The sequence below is a fragment of the Molossus molossus genome, unplaced genomic scaffold (assembly GCF_014108415.1).
Source record: "Molossus molossus isolate mMolMol1 unplaced genomic scaffold, mMolMol1.p scaffold_m16_p_17, whole genome shotgun sequence".
Taxonomy (NCBI): Eukaryota; Metazoa; Chordata; class Mammalia; order Chiroptera; family Molossidae; genus Molossus; species Molossus molossus.
Genome location: NW_023425352.1, coordinates 21,248,892 through 21,271,430, shown reverse-complemented (window position 1 = coordinate 21,271,430; position 22,539 = coordinate 21,248,892). Strand labels below are relative to the sequence as shown.

The 22,539-nt window shown below is 36.8% G+C and overlaps 1 protein-coding gene across 3 annotated transcripts in view; it reads right to left on the bottom strand.

Moving 5' to 3' along the window:
- Positions 1-22,539, bottom strand: part of NT5C2 (5'-nucleotidase, cytosolic II) — a 98,270-nt gene that overhangs the window by 51,782 nt on the left and 23,949 nt on the right. The gene's annotated exons all lie outside the window — the stretch shown is intronic.

Genomic DNA, 22,539 nt, shown 5'->3' with positions numbered 1-22,539 from the left:
GTTCTAGTGTTTCATTTTTATTACATTTTATAAGTGTACTGATTTGAAACAAATGGGTAATTAAAAACAAAAACAAAAGTCTTCCACCAGTTTGAGAAGCACTGTCCTAAAGAACAGTTCCATTCATGTTGCTCTTCTACTTAATAACCTTTAGAACATTCTTCACTACCTACCCAACTAAATTACAAATTTTTGTATCTTCATGGACTTCAAAGCCTTTCACTTTCTTTCCAAAATCAGTTTTATCTCACATTCTTTACATCATGCACCTTTTGCTCTAATAACCAAAATGAACTGCCTGCTATTCTTTAAAGGTATGCTGAAGCTTTGTTTATGCTGTTCCCTATACCTGAAATGTCTTCCTCAGTTTGCCCTATCTTATTTTTCAAGACCCAGCAATCTCAAGTGATTTCTTCAAGAAACTATTCAAGCTGTGCCATAGCTATGTGACTGTGATGACTCTGGGTTTCAGATTACTTTTCTATCTAAATAAAGAAATTTCACCAATTAAATTCTGTAAAGTTGTGATCTATGTGAGAGGTCTAAATATGCAAAATCCTTTATTTTGGCACTTACTACATTTTGTCATATACACAAAATATGTAAGTAGTTCTTGTATTCTTCACTGGATTATAAACTTTGAGGCCAGGTACTATACAAAATTGGCTAAATATCACATAACCAAGACATTTAATGCTTCCATTTCCACTTATTAGAACAAAATATCAGTGACAATAAAGATATTTTTTAAAAGAGAATTCAAGTTATTGTTAAAGTATATAAAACAATATAGAATAGCCCAGAGCAGTGACTTTCAATCCGTGTGCCGCAAAATTTTAAAAACATGCAATACTTGACTATTTAGTCAGGGGCACTGACCTTTTTTCCCCTTAGATTGTCAAATTTAAAAAATGACAACAGACAACACAATAGCCACCCGGTATGAATGAATCAAATTATACCTATTTTTTTGTCAGATAGGCCAAAAAAATTAGTTTATGTACACCATGAGATGAAAAAGGTTGAAAATCACTGGCCTAGAGAATAAACTAGACGTTTTCCTGAAAGGAAATAGCAAAATAATAAGAAACAAAAATCAGAAAACTATTAGGAAAAAACATTAAGTACAGAACAGATGTAAATATTTGTACCTGCAGTAACTTTCATTTAGAGTATCAAAAGATTTCCAAGAAATGTAATCCAATACCTAGTTTAGGGCCTTGTAAAAAGCACACACAATGTTGAACTAAACTAAAAATTAAACTTAAACTACAAAGTTACTAGCAGTTAGTGGTTGCCAGAGGCTGTGTGGGGAGGATGGATTGGAGTGTTTTGTTAATGAATACAGAGTTTCTTTTGGGGGTAATGAAAATGTTTTTAAGTTAGATAGTGATGTTGGTTGCACAACTCTGAATATACTAAAAGCACTGCAATGTACACTTTAAAAAGGTGAATTGAATGGTATGCAAACTATATCTCAACTAAGCTGTTATTTTAAAAACTTAATGGCAGGACTTAAGTTTGCCTTTGTGTCCTCATCCTCCAGTAACAAGTATGTTTAGTGATCTAAAAAATAAAGGTAAGAACTTCCTAATCTATGAAGTGGATTCCTAAAAATTGAAAGTTCAAATACCATGGATATGTAGACACAGCAAGAAATTTTGGACTAGATTATAAAAGTATTTTATTTAGTAGCATCAGTTTTTGTTTTCATACATTCCAGCCAATAACTGCTTACTAATTTGTCTTAATACTTTCTCTGAAGAACAGCCTCAGAAAATATACATTTTATCAGATTGTGCCAGGAGAACAGCAGCCTATGCTTTAAAAGTCTGAACAACAAGCATATTTTCATTTCTAAAATAAAACATAAATCATAATAGTAATTTTTTTTCTCACTTAAATACTCAATATAAAAAGTTCCAGTGGTCCGGCTGGTGTGGCTCAGTGGTTGAGCATCGACCCATGCACCAAGAGGTCATGGTTCGATTCCCAGTCAGGACACATGCCCAGATTGTGGGCCAAATCCCCAGTGGGGAGCATGCAGGAGGCGGCCAATCGATGATCTCTCTCATCAATGTTTCTATCTCTCTTTCCTTCTCACTTCCTCTCTCTATAAAATGAATAAAGAAAAAAAAAGTTCCAGTGAAAAGAAGTGAGTATGGAGGCATGCACAGAACAAAATTAAAGATGACTAAAATTTAAGATGCCATCAATTATAATATTCATCTATATTATATGCTATTAAGAAACGAGGGTAGGCCCTGGCTAGTTTGGCTCAGTGGTTAGAGCGTAGGCCTGCGGTCCGGAGAGACCCGGGTTGGTTCCCGCTAAGGGCACATACTTCGCTTGCAGTTTGTCCCCGGCCCTGGATGGTCGTGCGGGTGGCGGCCACTCGATGTGTCCCTTCACGTTGATGTTTCTCTCTCTCTCTCTCCCTTCCTCTCTCTCCCTCCCACTCTATCTGTACAAAAAATGGAAAAATATCCTCGGGTGAGGATAAAAAAAAAAAAAGAAAAGAAACAAGGGTAGGAGGGAATGCCAAAGAAAAATCAGAGATTCATAAAGCTAGGATATCAAAGGGCTATATCCATAATAAGAGGATAAAGGAGAAACAAATCTGTAATACAGAAGGAGCATTAAAGGAAGTCTGTACATCTCAGCCTTGATGCTGAGCCCAGAGAGGGAAAAACTCCCCCCTGAGAGTCTGAACAAGAAGTCCTGTAGGTTTGTGGTCTGAATTTACACTACTAGGATGGTTAATAATGCCTCCACTAGGTGACTAAAAGAAATGAAATCCTCTCTGAAAGAACTCAACTTAATTCAAGATGATGGTATAATGCTAGATGCAGGCCAATTCCAGAGATGTTTAAATGTGTATCTTAAAAGTGAAAAATATTAAGTTATGATCATACTATCTTTCTACCAAATATTTCACCAAACTTTAACAAGATTAAAATGTTTAAGAGATACTATTATTTCCTTCACCTTCATTCTCAAATGAAGAAACTGCATGCAGTATTAATGTGAGCAGGATGGTGGGGAATAAAAGAGGACTAACAAAATAAGGGAGAAACCAGAGATAAATACTTCTGAAAATAAATGTACTATTCTAAAACTGCAGTCTAATTAACAAGGACCTTTTTTCAATCCCTTTTCCCTGTAAATTTTTTTCACTTTTCTCACCATTTTTTTTTAAGTAAAGACCAATGTAGAGAGGATAACTTATAAAATGAAGTAAAATATCAAAGTTGAGTTCTATGAGATAAAAATGAGATAAGAAAGCATAATTTACATGTTGTCATTAGGACAAATTAACTGACTATGCCTATAGTGAAAAAGAGAGGTCAAAATTTATCATTTAAAAGAGCAAATGATAAAATTCATTTTGGCCTCTTACCCAAGACAGCAGCTCTAGTACTAAAAGGCATTTTAACAACTGTAGAGGACTAAGGGTTCAATCATAACACTGAAAGGAAGGTGTATTTTTTCCTGCATTATTCGTCCTACAGCACCTGCATTTCCCCAAATATATTCTCTTAAATATGAATTAACAATAACTTTTTGCTTACAAAAAGTTAAATAAGCAAGTTGAAGAGGAGCTCTTCAAGTCTCATTTCCCCACCAACTTTATTCAAGTTATGATTTACTTAAAATAAAAGTCACCCATTTTAAGTGTAAAGTTTGGTGAGTTTGGCAATTGTGTACACTGATGTAACAATTACCACAATCAACCCAAAACATTTCTTAATGTCCTTTTGCAATACCCTCCCCAACCTCTGGCCCCAGGCTACCACTAATCTATGGTTTGTCATTACACGTTTCTTATAAATGGAATCAAACATCATGTAATTGATGCTTGCACCTCTTTTTCCTAGCACAGTATTTCTGAGATTCATTTATGTTGTTATATGTACCATAATTAGTTCTTTTATTTCTGAGTAGTATTCCATTGTATGAATATAGCACAATTTGTTTATCCATTCAGTTAATGGATATTTTGGGTTGTTCCCAGTATTAACTATTAATGCTGTTATGCATAGTCACATACAAATCTGTGTGGACAAACACTTTCATTTCTCTTGGATAAATAAAAACCTAAAAATGGAATTACTCAGTCATATAGTAAGTTTATGTTTAACTTTAGGAATAATACATTGCTAAAACTGTTTTCTATTTTGCATTCTCATCAGCAATGCAGGAGAGTTCCAACTGCTCCACATGGTCAGTGTTTTTCACTTCAGTCATTCTACTTCAGCAATTTTCAACCAGTGTGCCACAAGAATTTTTAAAACATGCAATACCTGACTATTTAGTCAGGAGCACTGACCTCTTTTCCTTTAGACTGTCAAATTAAAAAATTACAAAAGCCAACATAATAGCCATCCAGTGTGAATGAAATAAAATTACAACTATTTTTCTGTCAGATCGGCAAAAAATAAGTTTTTTGGTGTGCTACAAAATTTTATTAATTATGTGTGCCATGAGTTAAAAAAAGGCTGAAAATCATTGTTCTAGTTAATGTAGTCATCTAGTGGGTACAATATCTCACTGAGACTTTAATTTGTATTTCCCTAATAATTAATGATGTAAAGCATCATTTCAAGTGCTTATTGGCTATACCTTTTTTTTTTCTTTTTTAATCCTCACCAGAGGATATTTTTTCTATTTATCTTCAGATGGAGTGGGAGGGAGGGAGGGAGAGAGAGAGAGAGAAACAGCGACATGAAAGGGACACATTGACTGGTTGCCTTCCGCACGACCCCAATCAGGGCCAGAAACAAACCGCAACCAAGGTACATGCCCTTGACTAGAATCGAACCTGTGACTCTTTGGTTCATGGGCCAATGCTCTAACCACTGAGCAAAACCAGCCAGGGCTGGCCATACCTATTTTGTGTGTGAAGTATATATTCAAATCTTATGCCCATTTTTAAACTGAGTTGTTTGCCTTACTATTGTTTTGTAAAAATTCTTCATATATTTTGGATATAAGCCTTTTATTATTTTCATACATTTTGGATATAAGCCTTTTATTATTTTTATACATACACACACACACACACACACACACAAAGTTTCTCCCAGTTTGTTTTTTAATGGAATCTTTCAAAAGCAATTTGTTTTTTAATTTTTGATGAAGCCCAATTTATCAACTCAGTCTTTCATGTTTTTATGTATTCTTAGAAATCTTTACCTAATTCAAAGTTACAAAGATTTTTGCCTACACTTTACTTTTTATATGTATGTATATCTATGTATACATACATACACATATATATAAAAAAATTTTATATATATATATAAAAAAAACTTTTTTATCCTCACCTGAGGACACTTTTGCATCTATCTTCAGACAGAGCGGGAGGGAGAGAGGGAGGAAGAGAGAGAGAGAAATATCGATGTGAAAGAGACACATCGAGTGGTTGCCACCCACACGACCCCAACTGGGGCTGGGGACAAATTGCAACCAAGGTACGTGCCCTTAGCAGGAACCGAACCTGGGACTCTGGTCCGCGGGCTGACGCTCTAACCACTGAGCCAAACCGGCCAGGGCTACACTTTACTTTTAACTTTTATATTTAGGTCCATGATTCATTTTGCATTATTTGTATATGGTCTGAAATAAAAGTTGAGGTTTATTTGTTTTCCATATGAAATTACTTGGCCTCATTGCTGAAAATCTATGTGTGTGGGTCTACAAATTCCCTATTAGGTTTCATAATCCACATAAGTCTATCCTTACACTAATACCACATTGTCTCAATTACCATAAGTTTACATATGGCTCAAATATAATAATCTTTTCCTACTACTAAGAAAATAATTCATATATATCAAATGACAGACTGTACTGTGTCAAAATATCACATATACAAAAATTGTAAATATAAAAATTCTTTTCATTCCAAAGTACAAAATGTATCCATTTATTTCTAAAGATAGCAAAGGAGAATAAAAGCTAACTGATTTCATTTATGTAATCCATGCATTTGGTTCATTACCTATTCAGACGGTACAGGAATTGCCCTAGGGGCTCCTAGAAATAAACCTAAAAGAATATCTCAGTCCTTATAGTGTCCTTTGGTTTATATAGATCTCTAACTAACACACCCCTGGCTGGTTTGCCTCAGCGGTTAGAGCATCGTCCCACAGACCAGAGAGTCCCGGGTTCGGTTCCCACTAAGGGCACGTACCTCGGTTGCAGTTTGGCCCCGGCCCCGGCCCCGGTTGGGGGTCGTGTCAGTGGCAGACACTTGATGTGTCTCTCTCACATCGATGTTTCTCTCAATCTTTCTCCCTCTCTCCCTCCTGCTCTATCTGGGATAAATGCAAAAATGTCCTCGGGTAAGGATTTTAAAAAAAAAAAAGCTCTCTAAACAATTCTAACATATGCTCTTTACCACGGGGAAAAATTAGTATCAATTACTTCCCAAGAATTTTGACTGCACCTAGAAATATAGTTCTTAAATCTATAAACCAGCTTTATAAACAACCATGTGCACAAGACTAAGACATATATCAGCATCTGTGATCATCTTTATCATAAAAATTGTTTAACAGCTGCAAATTTGTAGCCAGTACTAGAAGGTAAAAAAACATACAAACCTAAAGAGGCAGTCCTTCCATAATTTTCACATTTAAAGAAACCTTGAAATTCTAGTGATGTCATAAGAGGTCTAAAAATAACACAATTACTCATTTTCTTTATCCAATAATGAGATTTTAAAGTAACAGAAAAGCAGGCCAATTTTATTCTGCTCATAATCAACACGTAATTAGATTTAAATAAAATACAAGCATAATGCTCTGAAATTACTCCAAAATTTCTAATAAAACAAAGAAACTTGAAGAAAAAAAAAAACTAAGAGCTTCCACAAAATCAAAATTTTACTGTATTTTTAAAGACTTTTTTTTTTAGAGATCTATGTCCTATTTCAAAGGAAATGTCTCTCTAAAGTCTAGTTATGCTTGAAGGCTAGAAATAAAATAATCAAAGTATGCAGACATTAATTTACATGTCATCTATTAGAGTGATCACAAAAATAATATCAGTAACAATTCAAACTCTGAAGCATAAGAGAAATACTAAAACAATAATTTTTTTTAAAAAACCCTAACACAGAACCATTTTACATTGTAAAGAGGAATAGGGGATTCAAAAAATTTATTTTTTGTCTACAACACCCAGAAGGAAACAAAATCATGGGCTATTTTCACACAGTCTTTCACACCATTTCCTAAAGGTACAATTTATTTTATAATGCCTTTGAATTCTTAAACATCACTCGTTTCTTTGTAAAACTCTTTGGTAATACACCACCGATTGTTTCCAATCTGCATAAATACTTTCTATCAAAAACCAAAATGATTTACCAGAGTAAACAGGGTCTTTAAACTCACTAAATTCCTATTAAGATTATCCATCCTCAATGTTCTTTTTCAAAATAGCAATAGTAACTTTACAATATATTCAATGTGAAACACTAACAATGTAAGCTTTCAGCTGAATTTCTTTCAATCTCTACCTCCACTCTGACTGGTAGCACCGCTTATTAATCTTCTAGTTCACTCAGATAACTAGAACATCTCTTTGCTGAGAAAAATGAGGGAAAAAGAATAATAAACTCACTTACCCTTCCTTAGACATTCTCAAAGATCTACTTCCTCTGGATGAGAATACAGGATCAACAAACAAGCTTCACTGATCTCTTGAGAACTGTAGCTTATTTGTTAAAGCACAGAGAACTCAGGCCCTGAGAGGCCCAACAAATTCGGGCACAATGCCGAACCCTAACCAGGCAATATCTCAGTGACCAATATCCTCAGCTTTAAATATTTGAGGATCTAAGAATAATAGAAAAAACCTGGAGAGCAGGAAAAATAACTAACTGAACTGTTTAAGATGGCTAGTTTAGGAAGGAGACAATCCAAATGGCAAGTTCCGGTAAGAGACAGGAATCGTTACTGGCAAACACACAGAAAAAGCAAATTTACCCCCTAATGAGGCCCGCCAACAGTACGCAAACAATGTGAGTTTCACAGAATGGAGCGGCCCTAGTCAGTCCAAATCATTTTCAGTTTACTCTGGGGGGGAAAAATCAACAGGATATATGTTTTAATTATCAGTTATTTCCTCCCTTCGAAAACGAACAATTGAACTACAAGAGAAGAAAATATGTGCAGATCATATTACAGAAGGAACCTAAAGTATTTCCACAATGGTCATTTTTTCTGATCATTAACTGCCTTTAAGGAAAACATCTGTTACTCAATCGCCTGAAAATTTCAGCTCATGTGAAAAGAAATGTACAGATCTTTGGCATATGGGAGATAAATCCAGAACATTTTAAAGGTTAATTCCAAATCTCAGAGCAAATTGAGGTTTGAACGAAAAACATCTGCAACATTCCTGCCTCCTGACCAATATAATGCATAGGGATTATGCAAGAGGGTCTGAAGAAATAAACAAGTGTGCTAAAGTCTAAGAACACTGAGATGGCAAATAAATCCTCCTAGTGGTGATTCAAATTAAAACTCGATATAAATAAATAAACTTTATCTCTTTAAATATTACCTAAATATTTTATCAAAAGGTTTCTATTACTTATTAAATGTTTCGTCACCAAGTAACTAAAAGTATTACTAAAAACTCAAAACTCACCCTGGCTGGTTTGGCTCAGTGATTAGAGCATAAGCCTGTGGACCAAAGGGTCTTGGGTTCGATTCCCAGTTAAGGGCATGTACCTGGGTTGCAAGTTCCATCCCTAAACCCAACTGGGGTGAATTTGGGAGGCAACCAACTGATGTCTGTCTCTGTCTCTTCCCCTCCCTCACTCCCCCTTCCACTCTATCTAAAAATCAATGGAAAAATATCCTCAAGTGAGGATTAACAAAACAAACAAAAAACTCAAACTAAAATTATTTTCAGTTTATTTAGAAAAGCAGTATGAAAAGAGAATGAGCAATGAACAACTACAGTTAAATCCCAGCACCTCTACTTTCTGGCTTTGGAACCTTGAATAAATTACTTAACCTAAACCTGATTTTTTTTTTTAATCTATAGAACATAGGTAATATCTAGTAGGGTTGTTGTCTGTCATACATACAGTAAACCACCAATTTTATGGACCTTGATTTAACGAACAAAGTTTCCAGTCCATATGTGGTATGTGAAAATTAACACCCTGTTAATTTTTAAATGCTTTAAACCAAGATTTGCTTATAATTAAATTAACATGTTATTTTTTGTTGTTCACTGTTGTTTTTAACAAATTTATCAAATAGGTCATATGTTGGAAAAAACACTGTAGTAATTTCACCGACATAAATAAATATTATGTATCTACAACTATAGTCTACATATTTAAATCCAAGAATCACCACTTGAAAAAATGTTCCGCTAATGGTTAGGACATGATCACACAGCATCATGGGCAGTAGCAGTAATTGGTTTTGTTGTCATGTGGGGTGACTCTCTGCAGCAATTTTAACCTGAGCAGGCCAATGTTCATTCGTGTATTAAACCTCGCCCCAGCCATGTGCATTTGTTTACTAACCGTGACTGGTGAATGCACCCATTTACTAGACCTATTCAGTATAAATTTAAAATTACATTAATACAGCCCGACCGGTGTGGCTCAGTGGTTGAGCATCAACCCATGCACCAAGAGGTCGCCAGTTCAATTCCCAGTCAGGGCACATGCCCAGGTTGTGGGCCAAACCCCCAGTGGGGGGGCATGCAGGAGGTGGCCAATCGATGTTTCTCTCTCTCTCTCCATCTTCCTTCCTTTCTCTCTAAAAATAAGTAAAGATGTCCTGGCCGGTTTTCTCAGAGGTTAGAGCGTCGGCCCGCAACCAATGAGTCACGGGTTCAATTCCGGTCAAGGGCACGTACCAAGGTTGCAATTCGTCCCCAGCCTTGATTGGGGTTGTGTGGGAGGCAGCCACTCGATGTGTCCCTTTCACATCGATGTTTCTCTCTCTCTCTCTCTCTCTCTCTATTCTTCTTTCTCCCTCCCACTGTGTATGGAAAAATGTCCTTTTGTGAGGATAAAAATAAATAAAGAAGGAAAGAAAGAAAGAAAAGAAAATTACACTAATACATATAGAGAACTTTTCTGTGAAATTAAACTTTTCAAACATACTTAATTTTAATTACACAAATGTGTCTACATAAGTAAACAGGTAAACTAATTTGTCATTTTTTTAATATATTCATTCAGAAATCCTACTTCATTGTATAATGGACTTTTAGCTTTAACAGACACCCCCTCACCTGAATTAGTCTGTTATATCGAGGTTTTACTATAAACACTCAAAGAACTATTGTAATTTAGAGGGTGGGAGTACAGAAAAAACAACTAAATTGTCAAGCATTACTTTATCAATATAGCTCTTGGGAAATACTTTTTAAAAATCCAATTCTCAAATTGTTCATAAATATGAAGGACTTTCACTGACAATCCTCAAACCAAGTTCTATAAACACAAGTATATAAACTGAATATGGAAAAATAATCTAATCCTTAAGACTGCCAATTTTCCATGGCTTCCCTGGATTTTCATCTTGTGCATCACAGCTAAATGCGGTGCAAAGATATATAATTACTATTGTAAGACTTTACTACTTACAAAAAGAAAACAAAAATTCTCACCGAATAGAGGATACAAACTTTTATATGAGCTTCCTGTGCAAAAGATACTGCACTGTCTGAAAATGAAGAGCTCTTTCAAACTCCATTCGAGAAATATATATATTCGAGAAATATTTACTAAATCTCTATGTACCTGGTACCAGTAATACAAACATAGCAGTCCTTGATTGTAAGTTCAAAATCTAATAAAGAGGCCCTTTCACAAACAGATTAAACGCAGTATGTAATTATGGTATTAGAGGTATGCATAACATCTGTAGAGAGGTACATCTATATTCCTTTAGCTGAGTCTTATCAAAAAATAGAATGCCAAGTTGTTTTTTCTTTTTAAATTGACACTATGCTAACACTTTATATATCTATTATCTCATTTAATTCTAGTAACTGTATGAGGTAGAAATTATTCCAATTTCATAGATGACAAAAATTTACAGAACTTACATACTATGATTGTAAAGAAACTAAATGGAATAATCCAAAATGCTAACCCTAGGGCCCAGGCTCTTAACCACTGCACTAAAAGGTTTTGCAGGTACTAACCAAGCTAAGAGGAAAAGAAGGGGTGGAAAATACACTTCAATAGAAGAGGAACTATGAACAAAAAGCCAAGTGACACAGACATTATAATGTGTGAGGGGAAAACCAGAGGCAGTTCAGAGCTGATGGATACAGAGTTTGAGAAAGAAAGCTGCTCAAGATGAAAGCAGAAAGAAAAGAATCAATCGTACAGGGCCTTACATGCTATGTAAGGCTTCAAATTTATCCTGTAGCATGCTGAATGTGATGACATTAAAGATTTTTAACAGGGTGATAACATGATTTAAAAAATGGATTTGAAGCCTAGCCCGAGTGACTCAGTTGGCTGAGTGATGTCCCATGCACAGAGAGATCCCAGTTCGATTGCTGGTCAGGGCACATGCCAGGGTTGCTGGCTCGATCCCAGATAGGGGACGTGTAAGAGGCGCTAATCAATGTTTCTCTCCCTCTCCCTTCCTCTCTCTCTAGAATCACTAAAAACATTTTTTTTAAAGGATTTGAAGAGGACAAGGCTGAAGGCAGGGAAACCAAATGGGGGTTACTATGGTAATCCAGGACAGTGATAACCAGACCCTGGACTAGTACTAACAGGAATGAAAAGATTAGAATTTAGAAATGATTAGGAGGTTCACATTAAAGTGTACACATGCTTGTATGTTTAAATGTATTGAAAAAAGACTAAAAAGGATGATCTCAAAACTATTGATGGTGTTTTACCCTATAAGAAAGAGGAGTGGGGATCTCTATCTGAAGATAAATGGAAAAATATCCTCGGGTGAGGATTTTAAAAAAAGAAAGATAAAAAGGAGAAACATCTGGCCCTAGCCAGTTTGGCTCATTGGTTAGAGCACTGGCCTGCAGATCAATGAGTCGCGGATTTGATTCCTGCCAAGGGCATGTACCTCAGTTGTGGTTCATCCTCAGCCCTGATTAGGGTCATGAGGGATGCAACCGGTCGATGTGTCCCTCTCACATTGATGTTTCTCTCTCTCTCTCTCTCTCCCTCCCTCCCATTCTATCTGAAGATAAACAGAAAAATATCCTCAGATGAGGATTTAAAAAAAAAATCTGTAACAAACAAAAAAAGAAATATCTGTAACAAAAAAGAAAGAAAGAAAAGACTGGGGGTCAAAGGGGAAATGAAGAACTTTCACATTTAACTCAATACTTCCACATTCCTGAATGTTGTACAATAAAAATTTACTCATGTATTACCTAATAATTTTAAACACTTTTTTAAAAATTAAAATTTGGGCACTGGTCACTGTGGCTCAGTTGTTTGGGCATCGTCCTGTGCAACAAAAGATTGCCCATTCAAATCCCGGTCAGGGCACATGCTTAGATTGTGTGCTCAATCCCCAGTAGGGGGTGTGGGAGACAGCAGATCAATGTTTTTCTCTCTCTCTCTCCCCTTTCCTCTCTAAACATCAATTAAAAAATCTAAAAAACAATTAAAATTTTGGATTGATGATTGATTGTATTACTCTCCACTTCTTGCATCTATGGTAGTCATGTTCAGAAATGGTTTACCTTCCTAATGAATGTAATTACAATAAAGTTCTCTCTCTCTCTCTCTTTTATCCTCACCCGAGGACATTTTTCCATTTTTTGTTCAGACAGAGTGGGAGGGAGGGAGAGGGAGAGAGAGAGAGAGAGAACATGAACGTGAAAGGGACACATTGAGTGGTTGCCACCCACACGACCCAACCAGGGCCAGGGACAAACTGCAACCAAGGTACGTGCCCTTAGCAGGAACCGAACCCAGGTCTCTCTGGACCACAGGCCAATGCTCTAACCGCTGAGCCAAACTGGCCAGGGCAATAAAGTTCTCTTTTTAAAAGCTTTGAAAAGGAGGTAGTTGGAAAGAGAGGCAGAAATGTACTTCATGTCTTTTGATTCTTAAAGCTCATTAATTAAGATTTAGACTTCTATCTACCACACACACCTCAGCCACCAGACCAGAAGCGTCATACTCTAACCCTTATTATCCTCCTCATCTGAGCTGAAACTCAGGGCCACCAAGATGCTGGCTTACCACTCTTCTCTCATGTACAGGGACACCATTCTTATTGGAAACATGGCACTGTTGCCTATCAGAAGTCAATCCAAAGGACCTGCCTCTAGAGAGATAAAAGATACAGATATTGTGGATGAAGACATCTATTACTTCAAAGCCAATGTCTTCTTCAAAAACTATGAAATTAAAAATGAAGCTGATCGGATCTTGATTTAATTAACTCTCTACATTTCTGAGTGTCTAAAGAAACTCTAAAAGTGCAAACTGGGTATAGAGTATATGAAAACTCTGTACTGTTTTTGTAATTTTTCTGTATATCTAAAATTGTTATAAGAAATAGTTCATTAAAAAAAGAGAGAAGCCTGGCTAGTGTGGCTCAGTGGACTGAGCATCATCCCATGAACTGAGAGGTCCCAGTTTGATTCCTGGTCAGGGCACATGCCCAGGTTGCAGGCTCCATCCCCAGTAGGGGGCGTGTAGGAGGCAGCCTATCTATGTATCTCTCTCACATCAATGTTTCTCTCTCTATAAAATATCAATAAAAACATATTTTTAAAAAAAAGAAATTTCTAACATTTAAAAAAATTGTTTGGAGCATTTCAGATTTTGCTTCCCAGCATGTCATCACCTTGGCTCAAATAAATTCTCACGAAAAAAAAAAAAAAGTTTAATTAAACATTTAGCCCTGGCTGGTTTGGTTCTGTGGTTAGAGCATTGGCCCTGGGACCGAAGGGTCTCAGGTTCAATTCCCTGTCAAGGGTGCATACCTGGGTTGCAGGTTGATCCTTGGTCCTGGTCGGGGTCATGCAGGAGGCAATCAATGTGTCTCTCTCACACAGATGTTTCTTTCTCTGTCTCTTCCCCACTCCTTCCCTCCCTTCCACTCTATCTAAAAAATTAATGGAAAAATATCCTCGGGTAAGGATTAACAACAACAAAAAATTAAACATTCAATATATGACTGAAAACTATAAAAAGGGACATAATATATTTGAAAAAAGATTTCCATATGGAATTCTGAAACTAAAAAATTATTATTTTTTAAAATTGTGATGAATAAATTTAGGTCAGACCCAACTAAAAAGAAAATTAGTAAACTGGTAGAATATTCGAAAAAAACTTCCAGAATGTAACATAGAGATAAAAATTATGGAAAACACAAAAGAAAGAATTAAGGAAGAGAGGACCCAGTACTAAAGTCTAACATATGCTTATTCGAGTTCAGAGGAGAGAAGAGAATAGAGAAGGGACAATACATGAAAGATAATGACTGGGAATTTACAAAACTGATTAAAGATGAACACAGAATCAAGAATCTCCAATGAATCCCAAGCAAGATAAATAAAGAGAAATCCAAAGTTTATTACCTACCAATGTTGGGAAGAATATGAGTGAGAGTCATACATCTCATATACCTTTTGCATGGTTTTGACTTTTGAAAGCACATTACTGTTATATATAATAATATATAGAATAAGGCTATCAAAACAGGATGTATTATGTAATAATGTTACATATTATGTTAAATAACAACAAATAAATCAGTAAGAATGGAAAGGAAAAAACACTTAACTGAAAGCAAACAAACAAATGAACCTCTAACCACACTGTATAGAAAAATAAAAAGAATTAACTAACCCAAACAACTAAAAACAACAGTATTTGACTATATATCTTTAGTCATTGGTAGGCTAGGGTAAGAGAGTATAAGTATTACAAACAAATCATTAATTTTTTTTAGGTTTGTCATGGTATGGGTGAATCAATTCTGAAACTACTTTAGATATATTATTAGAGAGCAAACGAGTAAATATGTTGATGTTATTGGGAACCAGGGTTCTCACATGGAATGAGAGCAGACAAGAAAGAAACTTCTTGGGATAAACTAGAATTGGAAGTAAGGTTAGAAACATTTCTAGAACACTCCACACAAATTAAACAGAACACATCCTTGTCGAGTAAATATAGATTATATAAGACAATGTTAGCTCATAAGCCAAACCTCAAAAAATTTAAAAGAGTTGAATCATACAAATTACATTCTCTAACCACAATGAAACGAGGTACAAATCAACAGCACAAGGCAATTTGGGCCATTCACAAATATGTGTAAATTCAACACTACATTCCTCAATAAACAATGGTTCAAAAAGAAACAACAAAGAAAATTAGAAAATACTTAGAGATAATTGAAAACAAAAACACAACGTAGTGAAAGCTGTACTCAGAGGAAAATTTATAGCTTTGAATGCATATATTAAAAAAGAATATCTCAAATCAATGACCTAATTTTCCTCTTTAAGAAATTAGAAAAGAGCAAATTAAACTCAAAGCAAACACAAAGAAGAAAATTATAATAAAGACTGGAGCAGAGATAAAATAGAAAAACCCTGCAGGAAAATCAATTAAACCAAAAGTTGGTCTCAACAAAATGGACAAACATTTAGCTAGACTAATAATGATGAAAAAAGATAGAAGACTAATTACTAAAATCAGAAATGAAATAGATACAGTTACTACTGACCTTACAGAAATAAAAATAAATGTAAGGGAATACTACTATAAAAAATTGCATGCCAACAATATAAGGGAACACTGTAAACAATTGTTTGCCAATATATTAGGTAACTGAGATAAAATGGACAAATACCTAGAAACATAAACTACTAACAATGACTCATGGTGAAAAAGAAAATTTAAATTGACCTATAATAAGTAAAGACAATAAATCAGTAATTAAAATTTTTTTCAACAAAGAAAAACTGAGAACTGATAGCTTTACTGATAAATTCTATCAAACGTTTAAATAATTAATATAATCCTTCTCGAATTCTTCCCAAAAAAGAGGGAACACTTCTCAGATCATTCTACAAAGCCGTAATTACATCTTTTTTTTAAAAAAAAAATCCTCACCAGAAGGTATTTTTCCATTTATTTTCAGACAAAGTAGGGGGGTTGGGGGGAGGAGAGAGAGACATCGACGTTAGATCACATCAATTACTTGCCTTCTGCACGACCCCAACTAGGGCCAGGGACTGAACCACAACTGAGGTACGTGCCCTTAACCAGAATTGAGCCCGCTACTCTTTGGTCTGCGGGCCAACGCTCCAACTGCTAAGCCAAACCAGCCAGGGCCAGAATTACATCTTGATACCAAAGCCAAATAAGACATCACAAGAAAAGAAAAATACAGAACAGTATCTCTTATGAATATAGATGCAAAAATCCTTAACAAAATACTAGCAAACCAAATCTAATGGCAGTAAAAGAATTATACACCATGATAAAAAATAATGTCTCAAGAATACAAGGTTGGTTCAACATATAGAAATAATACTTAAAAGGACAAAAACCACATGATCACTTCAATAGACACAGAAAAAAGCTTTCTGATACTGAAACAACTGCATGCTACAACACAGATGAACCTTGAAAATATTATGCTAAGTAAAAGAAGCCAGACACAAAAGACTACGTATTGCCTGGTTTGAGCGTCACCCCATGGACCGAGTTACCAGTTCAATTCCCAGTTGTGGGCTTGATCCCCAATAGGGGGTGTGCAGGAGGCAGCTTATCGATGTATATCTCCCTCACATTGATGTTTCTATCTCTCTCCCCCTTCCTCTCACTCTAAAATATCAATAAAAAAGCATGTTTTAAAAAAAAGACTACAGCCCTGGCCGGTTTGGCTCAGCGGTTAGAGCGTCGGCCTGCGGTCCTGAGAGACCCGGGTTCGGTTCCCGCTAAGGGCACGTACCTTGGTTGCAGTTTGTCCCCGGCCCTGGTTGGTTGTGCGGGTGGCAGCCACTCGATGTGTTCCTTTCACGTCGATGTTTCTCTCTCTCTCTCTCCCTCCCACTCTACCTGAACAAAAAATGGAAAAATGTCCTCGGGTGAGGAAAAAAAAAAAAAAAAAAAGACTACATATTGTATGATTCCATTTATATGACATGTCCAGAACAGGCAATTCCAAGAAGGCAGAAAGCAAATTAGTGATTGCCAGGGACTGGGAAGAGAAGAGAATGGGGAGTGACTACTAATGGGTATGCGTTTCTTTTGGGGTGATGTAAATGTTCTGGAATGAGATATATGACTCTGTAAATATACTAAAAACTCTGAGTATATTTTTTTTTAAATTTTTTCTCCATTATTGATTTTAGAAAGAGAGGAAGGGAGAGGGAGAGAGAGAGATAGAAACATCAATGAGAAAGAACATCAACTGGTAGCAGCCTCCTGCATGCCTTCCACTGGAGGTTGGGCCCACAACCTGGGCATGTGTCCTGACTGGGAATTGAACCAGTGACCTCTTGGTGCTCAACCACTGAGCCACACCGGCCAGACAGTATATTTTATATTATGTAAATTATATCTCAATAAAGCTGTTTTTAAAATATATATATAAAAAAATACATATAAAGACAAATAAAAAAAAAAAAAGAAAACCCATTGGCAAACAACTTGAATAGCAAGTCACAAAAGAAGATACCTAAATGGCTAGTTAATATATAAAGAGGTGTTCAACCTAATTATTCATCAGAAAAAATACTAATTAAAACCAAAATGAGAAATCATTACATATCCACTAGAGTAACCTTTAAATTAAACATACAATTAAAAAAATAGTAATATTAGCCCTGGCCAGTGTGGCTTGGTGGTTAGAGTGTTGACCCTTGCACCAAAAGGTCACGGGTTCAAATTCTGGTCAAGGGCACAAACCTGGGTTTTAGGTTTGATCCCCACCCGGGTTGGGGCAGGTGCACAAGGCAACCAATCGATGTGTCTCTCTCACATCAATTTCTCTCTTTCTCCGCCTCCCTCCCTCTTCCTCCTACTAAAAATGCTCTCATACATTGTAAGTAGAACTGTAAAATCAGAGCAACCACTTAGAAAAATTATTTTGCAGTATCTACCAAAGCTAAACATATGCTTACCCTATGGCTTAGCAATTTTATTCCTAGGTAAACACCAAGAGAAATGAGTGCATATATCCACCAAAAGACATGTTCAAGAATGTTTATAGCAGCATTATTCTCATTTTTAAGTAAAATACAGTAAGAGTGAACTCTGAGGGTATACATGACTATGGATTTTTTTTTCTTTATTGATTTTTAGAGAGAGAGAGAAAGAAAGAGAAAGAGACAGAAACATCGATGAGAGAGAACATCAACTGGCCGCCTCCCACATGCCCCTCACTGGAGATTGGGCCCACAACCTGGGCATGTGCCCTGAATGGGAATCGAACCAACGATCTCTTAGTTCATGGGTCAATGCTCAACCACTGAGCCACACCAGCCTGGCATGACTATGGATTTTAACACATTTATAGATTCATTTCATCACCACCACAATCAGGAAATCAAAACAGTTCCATCACTACCAAAAAACTCTCTCCTACTCTCCTTTTGTAGTCACACTTCCCCTTCTCTAATAACTCTTAGGACCCACTGATTTGTTCTATCACCATAGTTTCGACTTTGTGAATGTCATATAAATAGAATCATACAGCATGTAACCTTTTTGAGACTGGCTTCTCTAACTCAGGATTATGTCTGTGAGATTCATCCAAGTTGCTGAGTATATCAATAGTTCCTTTAGCCTGAGTTATATTTCATTGTGTAGATACACTGTATCTTGTTTATGTATTCACCAATGAAGGATATTTGGGTTGTTTCTAGTTTGAGGCAATTTTAAACAGAAATACTATAAGCATTATTCATGTACTTTTTTTTGCATGATCATAAGTTTTCATTTCTCTAGGGTAAATATCTAGGAGTAAGATTTCTGAGTCATACGGTGTCTCTAACATTATAAAAAACTATCAAACTGTTTTGTTTTTTTTAATCCTCACCCGAGGACACTTTTTGATATTTTGTTTAGATAGAGTGGGAGGGAGAGAGAGAGACATCGACGTGAAAGGGACACATCGAGTGGTTGCCACCCACACGACCCAACCAGGGCCAGGGACAAACTGCAACCGAGGTATGTGCCCTTAGCAGGAACTGAGCCCGGGTCTCTCCAGACCGCAGGCCAACACTCTAACCGCTGAGCCAAACCAGCCAGGGCCCAAACTGTTTTTGCAGAGTGGCTATACCATTCTGCCTTTTACCAGTAATGTACAAGAGTTCCAGTTGCTCTACATCCTTGGCAACACAAGGTGGTGTACTTTTTATTATAGCCACTGTAATAGGCACATATATTGTAGTTTTAATTTATATTTCCTAATGGCTAATGATGTTAAACATATGCTTTTATGCTATACATATATCCTCTGTCAGTCTTTTGCTCATTTCTTCATTGAGTTGTTTTCATATTGTTAAATTTTCAAAGTTCTTTATAAATTCTGGATACAAGTACTTTATCAGAGATGGGATTTATAAATATTTTCTCAGTCTGTAGTAGTTATACTTAATAGCTAAAAACTATAAAAAGCCCAAAGGTCCATCAACAGAAAAGCAATAAATTATTTGTGGTGTACTGATATAAATGGGATGCCACACAGTAATAAAAACAAACAAATTGCCCTGGCCAGTTTGGCTCAGAGGTTACAGCATCAGCCCACAGACCAATGAGTTGCGGGTTCGATTCCAGTCAAGGGCATGTATCTCAGTTGCAGTTGGGTTCCCAACCCCAGTAAGGGTTGTGCAAGAGACAGTCAATTGATATTTCCCTCTCACAATGATGTCTTTCTCTCTCTCTCTCTCTCCCTCCCACTCTATCTGAAGATAAATGGAAAAGTATCCTCAGGTGAGGACTAAAAACAAATTACTGGTACACTAAAAAACATGGACAAATCTATTTCTCAGACATTACAGTGAATAAAAGAAGCCATATACAAAAGAGTCCCTTAAGGTGTAATATGCTATCCAAATATGAAAAACATTTCCTAATACCTACTTTTAATTTGAAGTTAAAAAATTTCATTAACATTTCTAATTCTACTAGTGTGTCAAGCTACAGGTTCTACAATGTAATTTTTATTCAACTATACAAATTCCTTTTTATTCCTTGAACATATACAATAAATTTATTTTTATTAGAGAAGAAACTATTGTTCAACAGGTTTAAATAAAGACAAATGTGGAACGACTTCCGGTCAAGATGGCGGCGTAGGTAAATGCAGTATCGCGTCCTCCCACAACCACATCAAAGTTACAACTAAACTACAGAACAACCATCATTCAAAAGTGCCTGAAATCAAGCTGAATGGAAGTCCTTCAACTACAGAATTAAAGCAGCAGCCACATCCAGACTGGTAGGAGGGGCGGCAGCGCGATGGGCTGGTCCCATACCCAAGTGTGGCGGATAAAAATCAGGAGGACACCTCAGCTGGGAAGGTCCTTCCTGAGGACTGAGGGGTCCCCGTCCCACACCAGGCGCCCCGCACAAGGTTCCAGTGCCAGGAAGAGAAGTCCCCATAACTTCTGGCTAGAGAAACCAGCGGGAACTGAGGCTCAGGGAGGCTGAAGCGGCTGGAGCCCCAGGCAGCTCCCTAAAGGGCCCGCGCGCAAACTTATCGGACTCTCTCCCTCTAAGCTTGAAGGGGAGGCAGCTCGAGGGGCACCAGAGACATACAGGGAAGAACTGAGCTGTTTGGCACTGGAGTGAGGGTTGGAGAGGGGGCTTTCTCCGGGACAAATGTGCTGTAAGAGGCCTTTGTTCCTTTGGTGAGCCCTTCCCTGAAGCGGCAGACAGTCGCCATATCTGGGACTCCAGCGACATGGCTAACACTGGTAGCCCTGCCCTGGTGACTCCCTGAGGCCCCGCCCCACCCAACTTTCAGGCCCACCCAAGCTGTTGCCATTTGCTTAACCATAGGATTGGCCTGTCTTGGGTCCTGCTTCAGGTTTTCCTAAATTCTTTCAAACGAGCAGCATCTGGTCTCAGCGAGCCCCATACCTCTCATTAAGTAATACACTGAAACACAGGGAGGCAGCCAAAATGAGGAGACAAAGAAACAGGTCCCAAATGAAAGAACAGAACAAAACCCCAATAAAAGAACTAAGTGAAATGGAGATAAGCAACCTAACAGATGCTGAGTTCAAAATACTGCTTATAAGGATGCTCAATGAACTTAGTGAGAACCTCAGTGAACTTAAGGAGGGCCTCAAGAGCATAAAAAAGGACCAGTTAGAAATCATGGATACACAGTTAGAATTGAAGGAGGCATTAACTGAAATAAAGAATAATTCACACAGCTTCAATAATAGAGTATGTAAATCCAAGGAGCAAACCATCGATTTGGAATATAAGGAAGCAAAAAATCCCCAATCAGAATAGCAAAAAGAAAAAAGAATCCAAAAAAATGAGGATAGTGTAAGGAGCCTCTGGGACAACTTCAAGCGTGCCAACATTCGCATCTTGGGGGTGCCAGAAGGAGAAGAGAGAGAACAAGAAATCGAAAACCTGTTTGAAACAATAATGGCAGAAAACTTTCCTAACTTGGTGAAGGAAACAGACATACAAGTCCAGGAAGCACAGAGAGTCCCAAACAAGATGAACCCCAAGAGGCCCACACCAAGACACATCATCATCAAAATGCAAAAGGTTCAAGACAAAGAGAGAATCTTAAAAGCAGCAAGAGAAAGGCAGCTAGTTACCTACAAGGGAGTTCCCATTAGTCTGTCAGCTGAGTTCTCAAAAGAAACTTTGCAGGCCAGAAGGGAGTGACAAGAAATATTCAGAGTGATGAAAACCAAGAACCTACAACCAAGATTACTCTATCCTGCAAAGCTGTCATTTAGAATCGATGGCCATATAAAAACTTTCCCAGACAAGAAAAAGTTAAAGGAATTAATCACCACCAAACCGTTATTATATGAAATGATGAAGGGTCTTTTTGAAGAAAAAGATAAAATATACGAACAAACAAAATGGCAATGAATACATATCTATCAACAATGGAATCTACAAACAAAATGAACAGGTAGAACAGAAACATTCTCATAAATACAGAGAACATTTTGTTGGTTGCCAGTTGGGAGGGGGGTTGGGGGAATGGGTGAAAAAGGTGAAGAGATTAAGAAGTACAAATCCATTGCTAGACTGACAAACCTCAAAGGGAAAGGGGTTGGGGGGGTGGGGGGGAAGAAATAAACCAAAGAACTTATATGCATAACCAATGGACACAGACAATAGTGTGGGAAAAGGTGGGAGGGGAGCGGGAGTGGGGAGGAGGGGGTCAATGGGGGAAAAATGTGGAACATCTGTAATACATTTTACATCCAACAAGAAAGATTAAAAAAAAAAAGACTAATGTGGCTTTGGAAGCCTCGATTTTAATTTAAAAATAATCTCACATAAATATACAAAGAACTTTAACTATAAAGCGA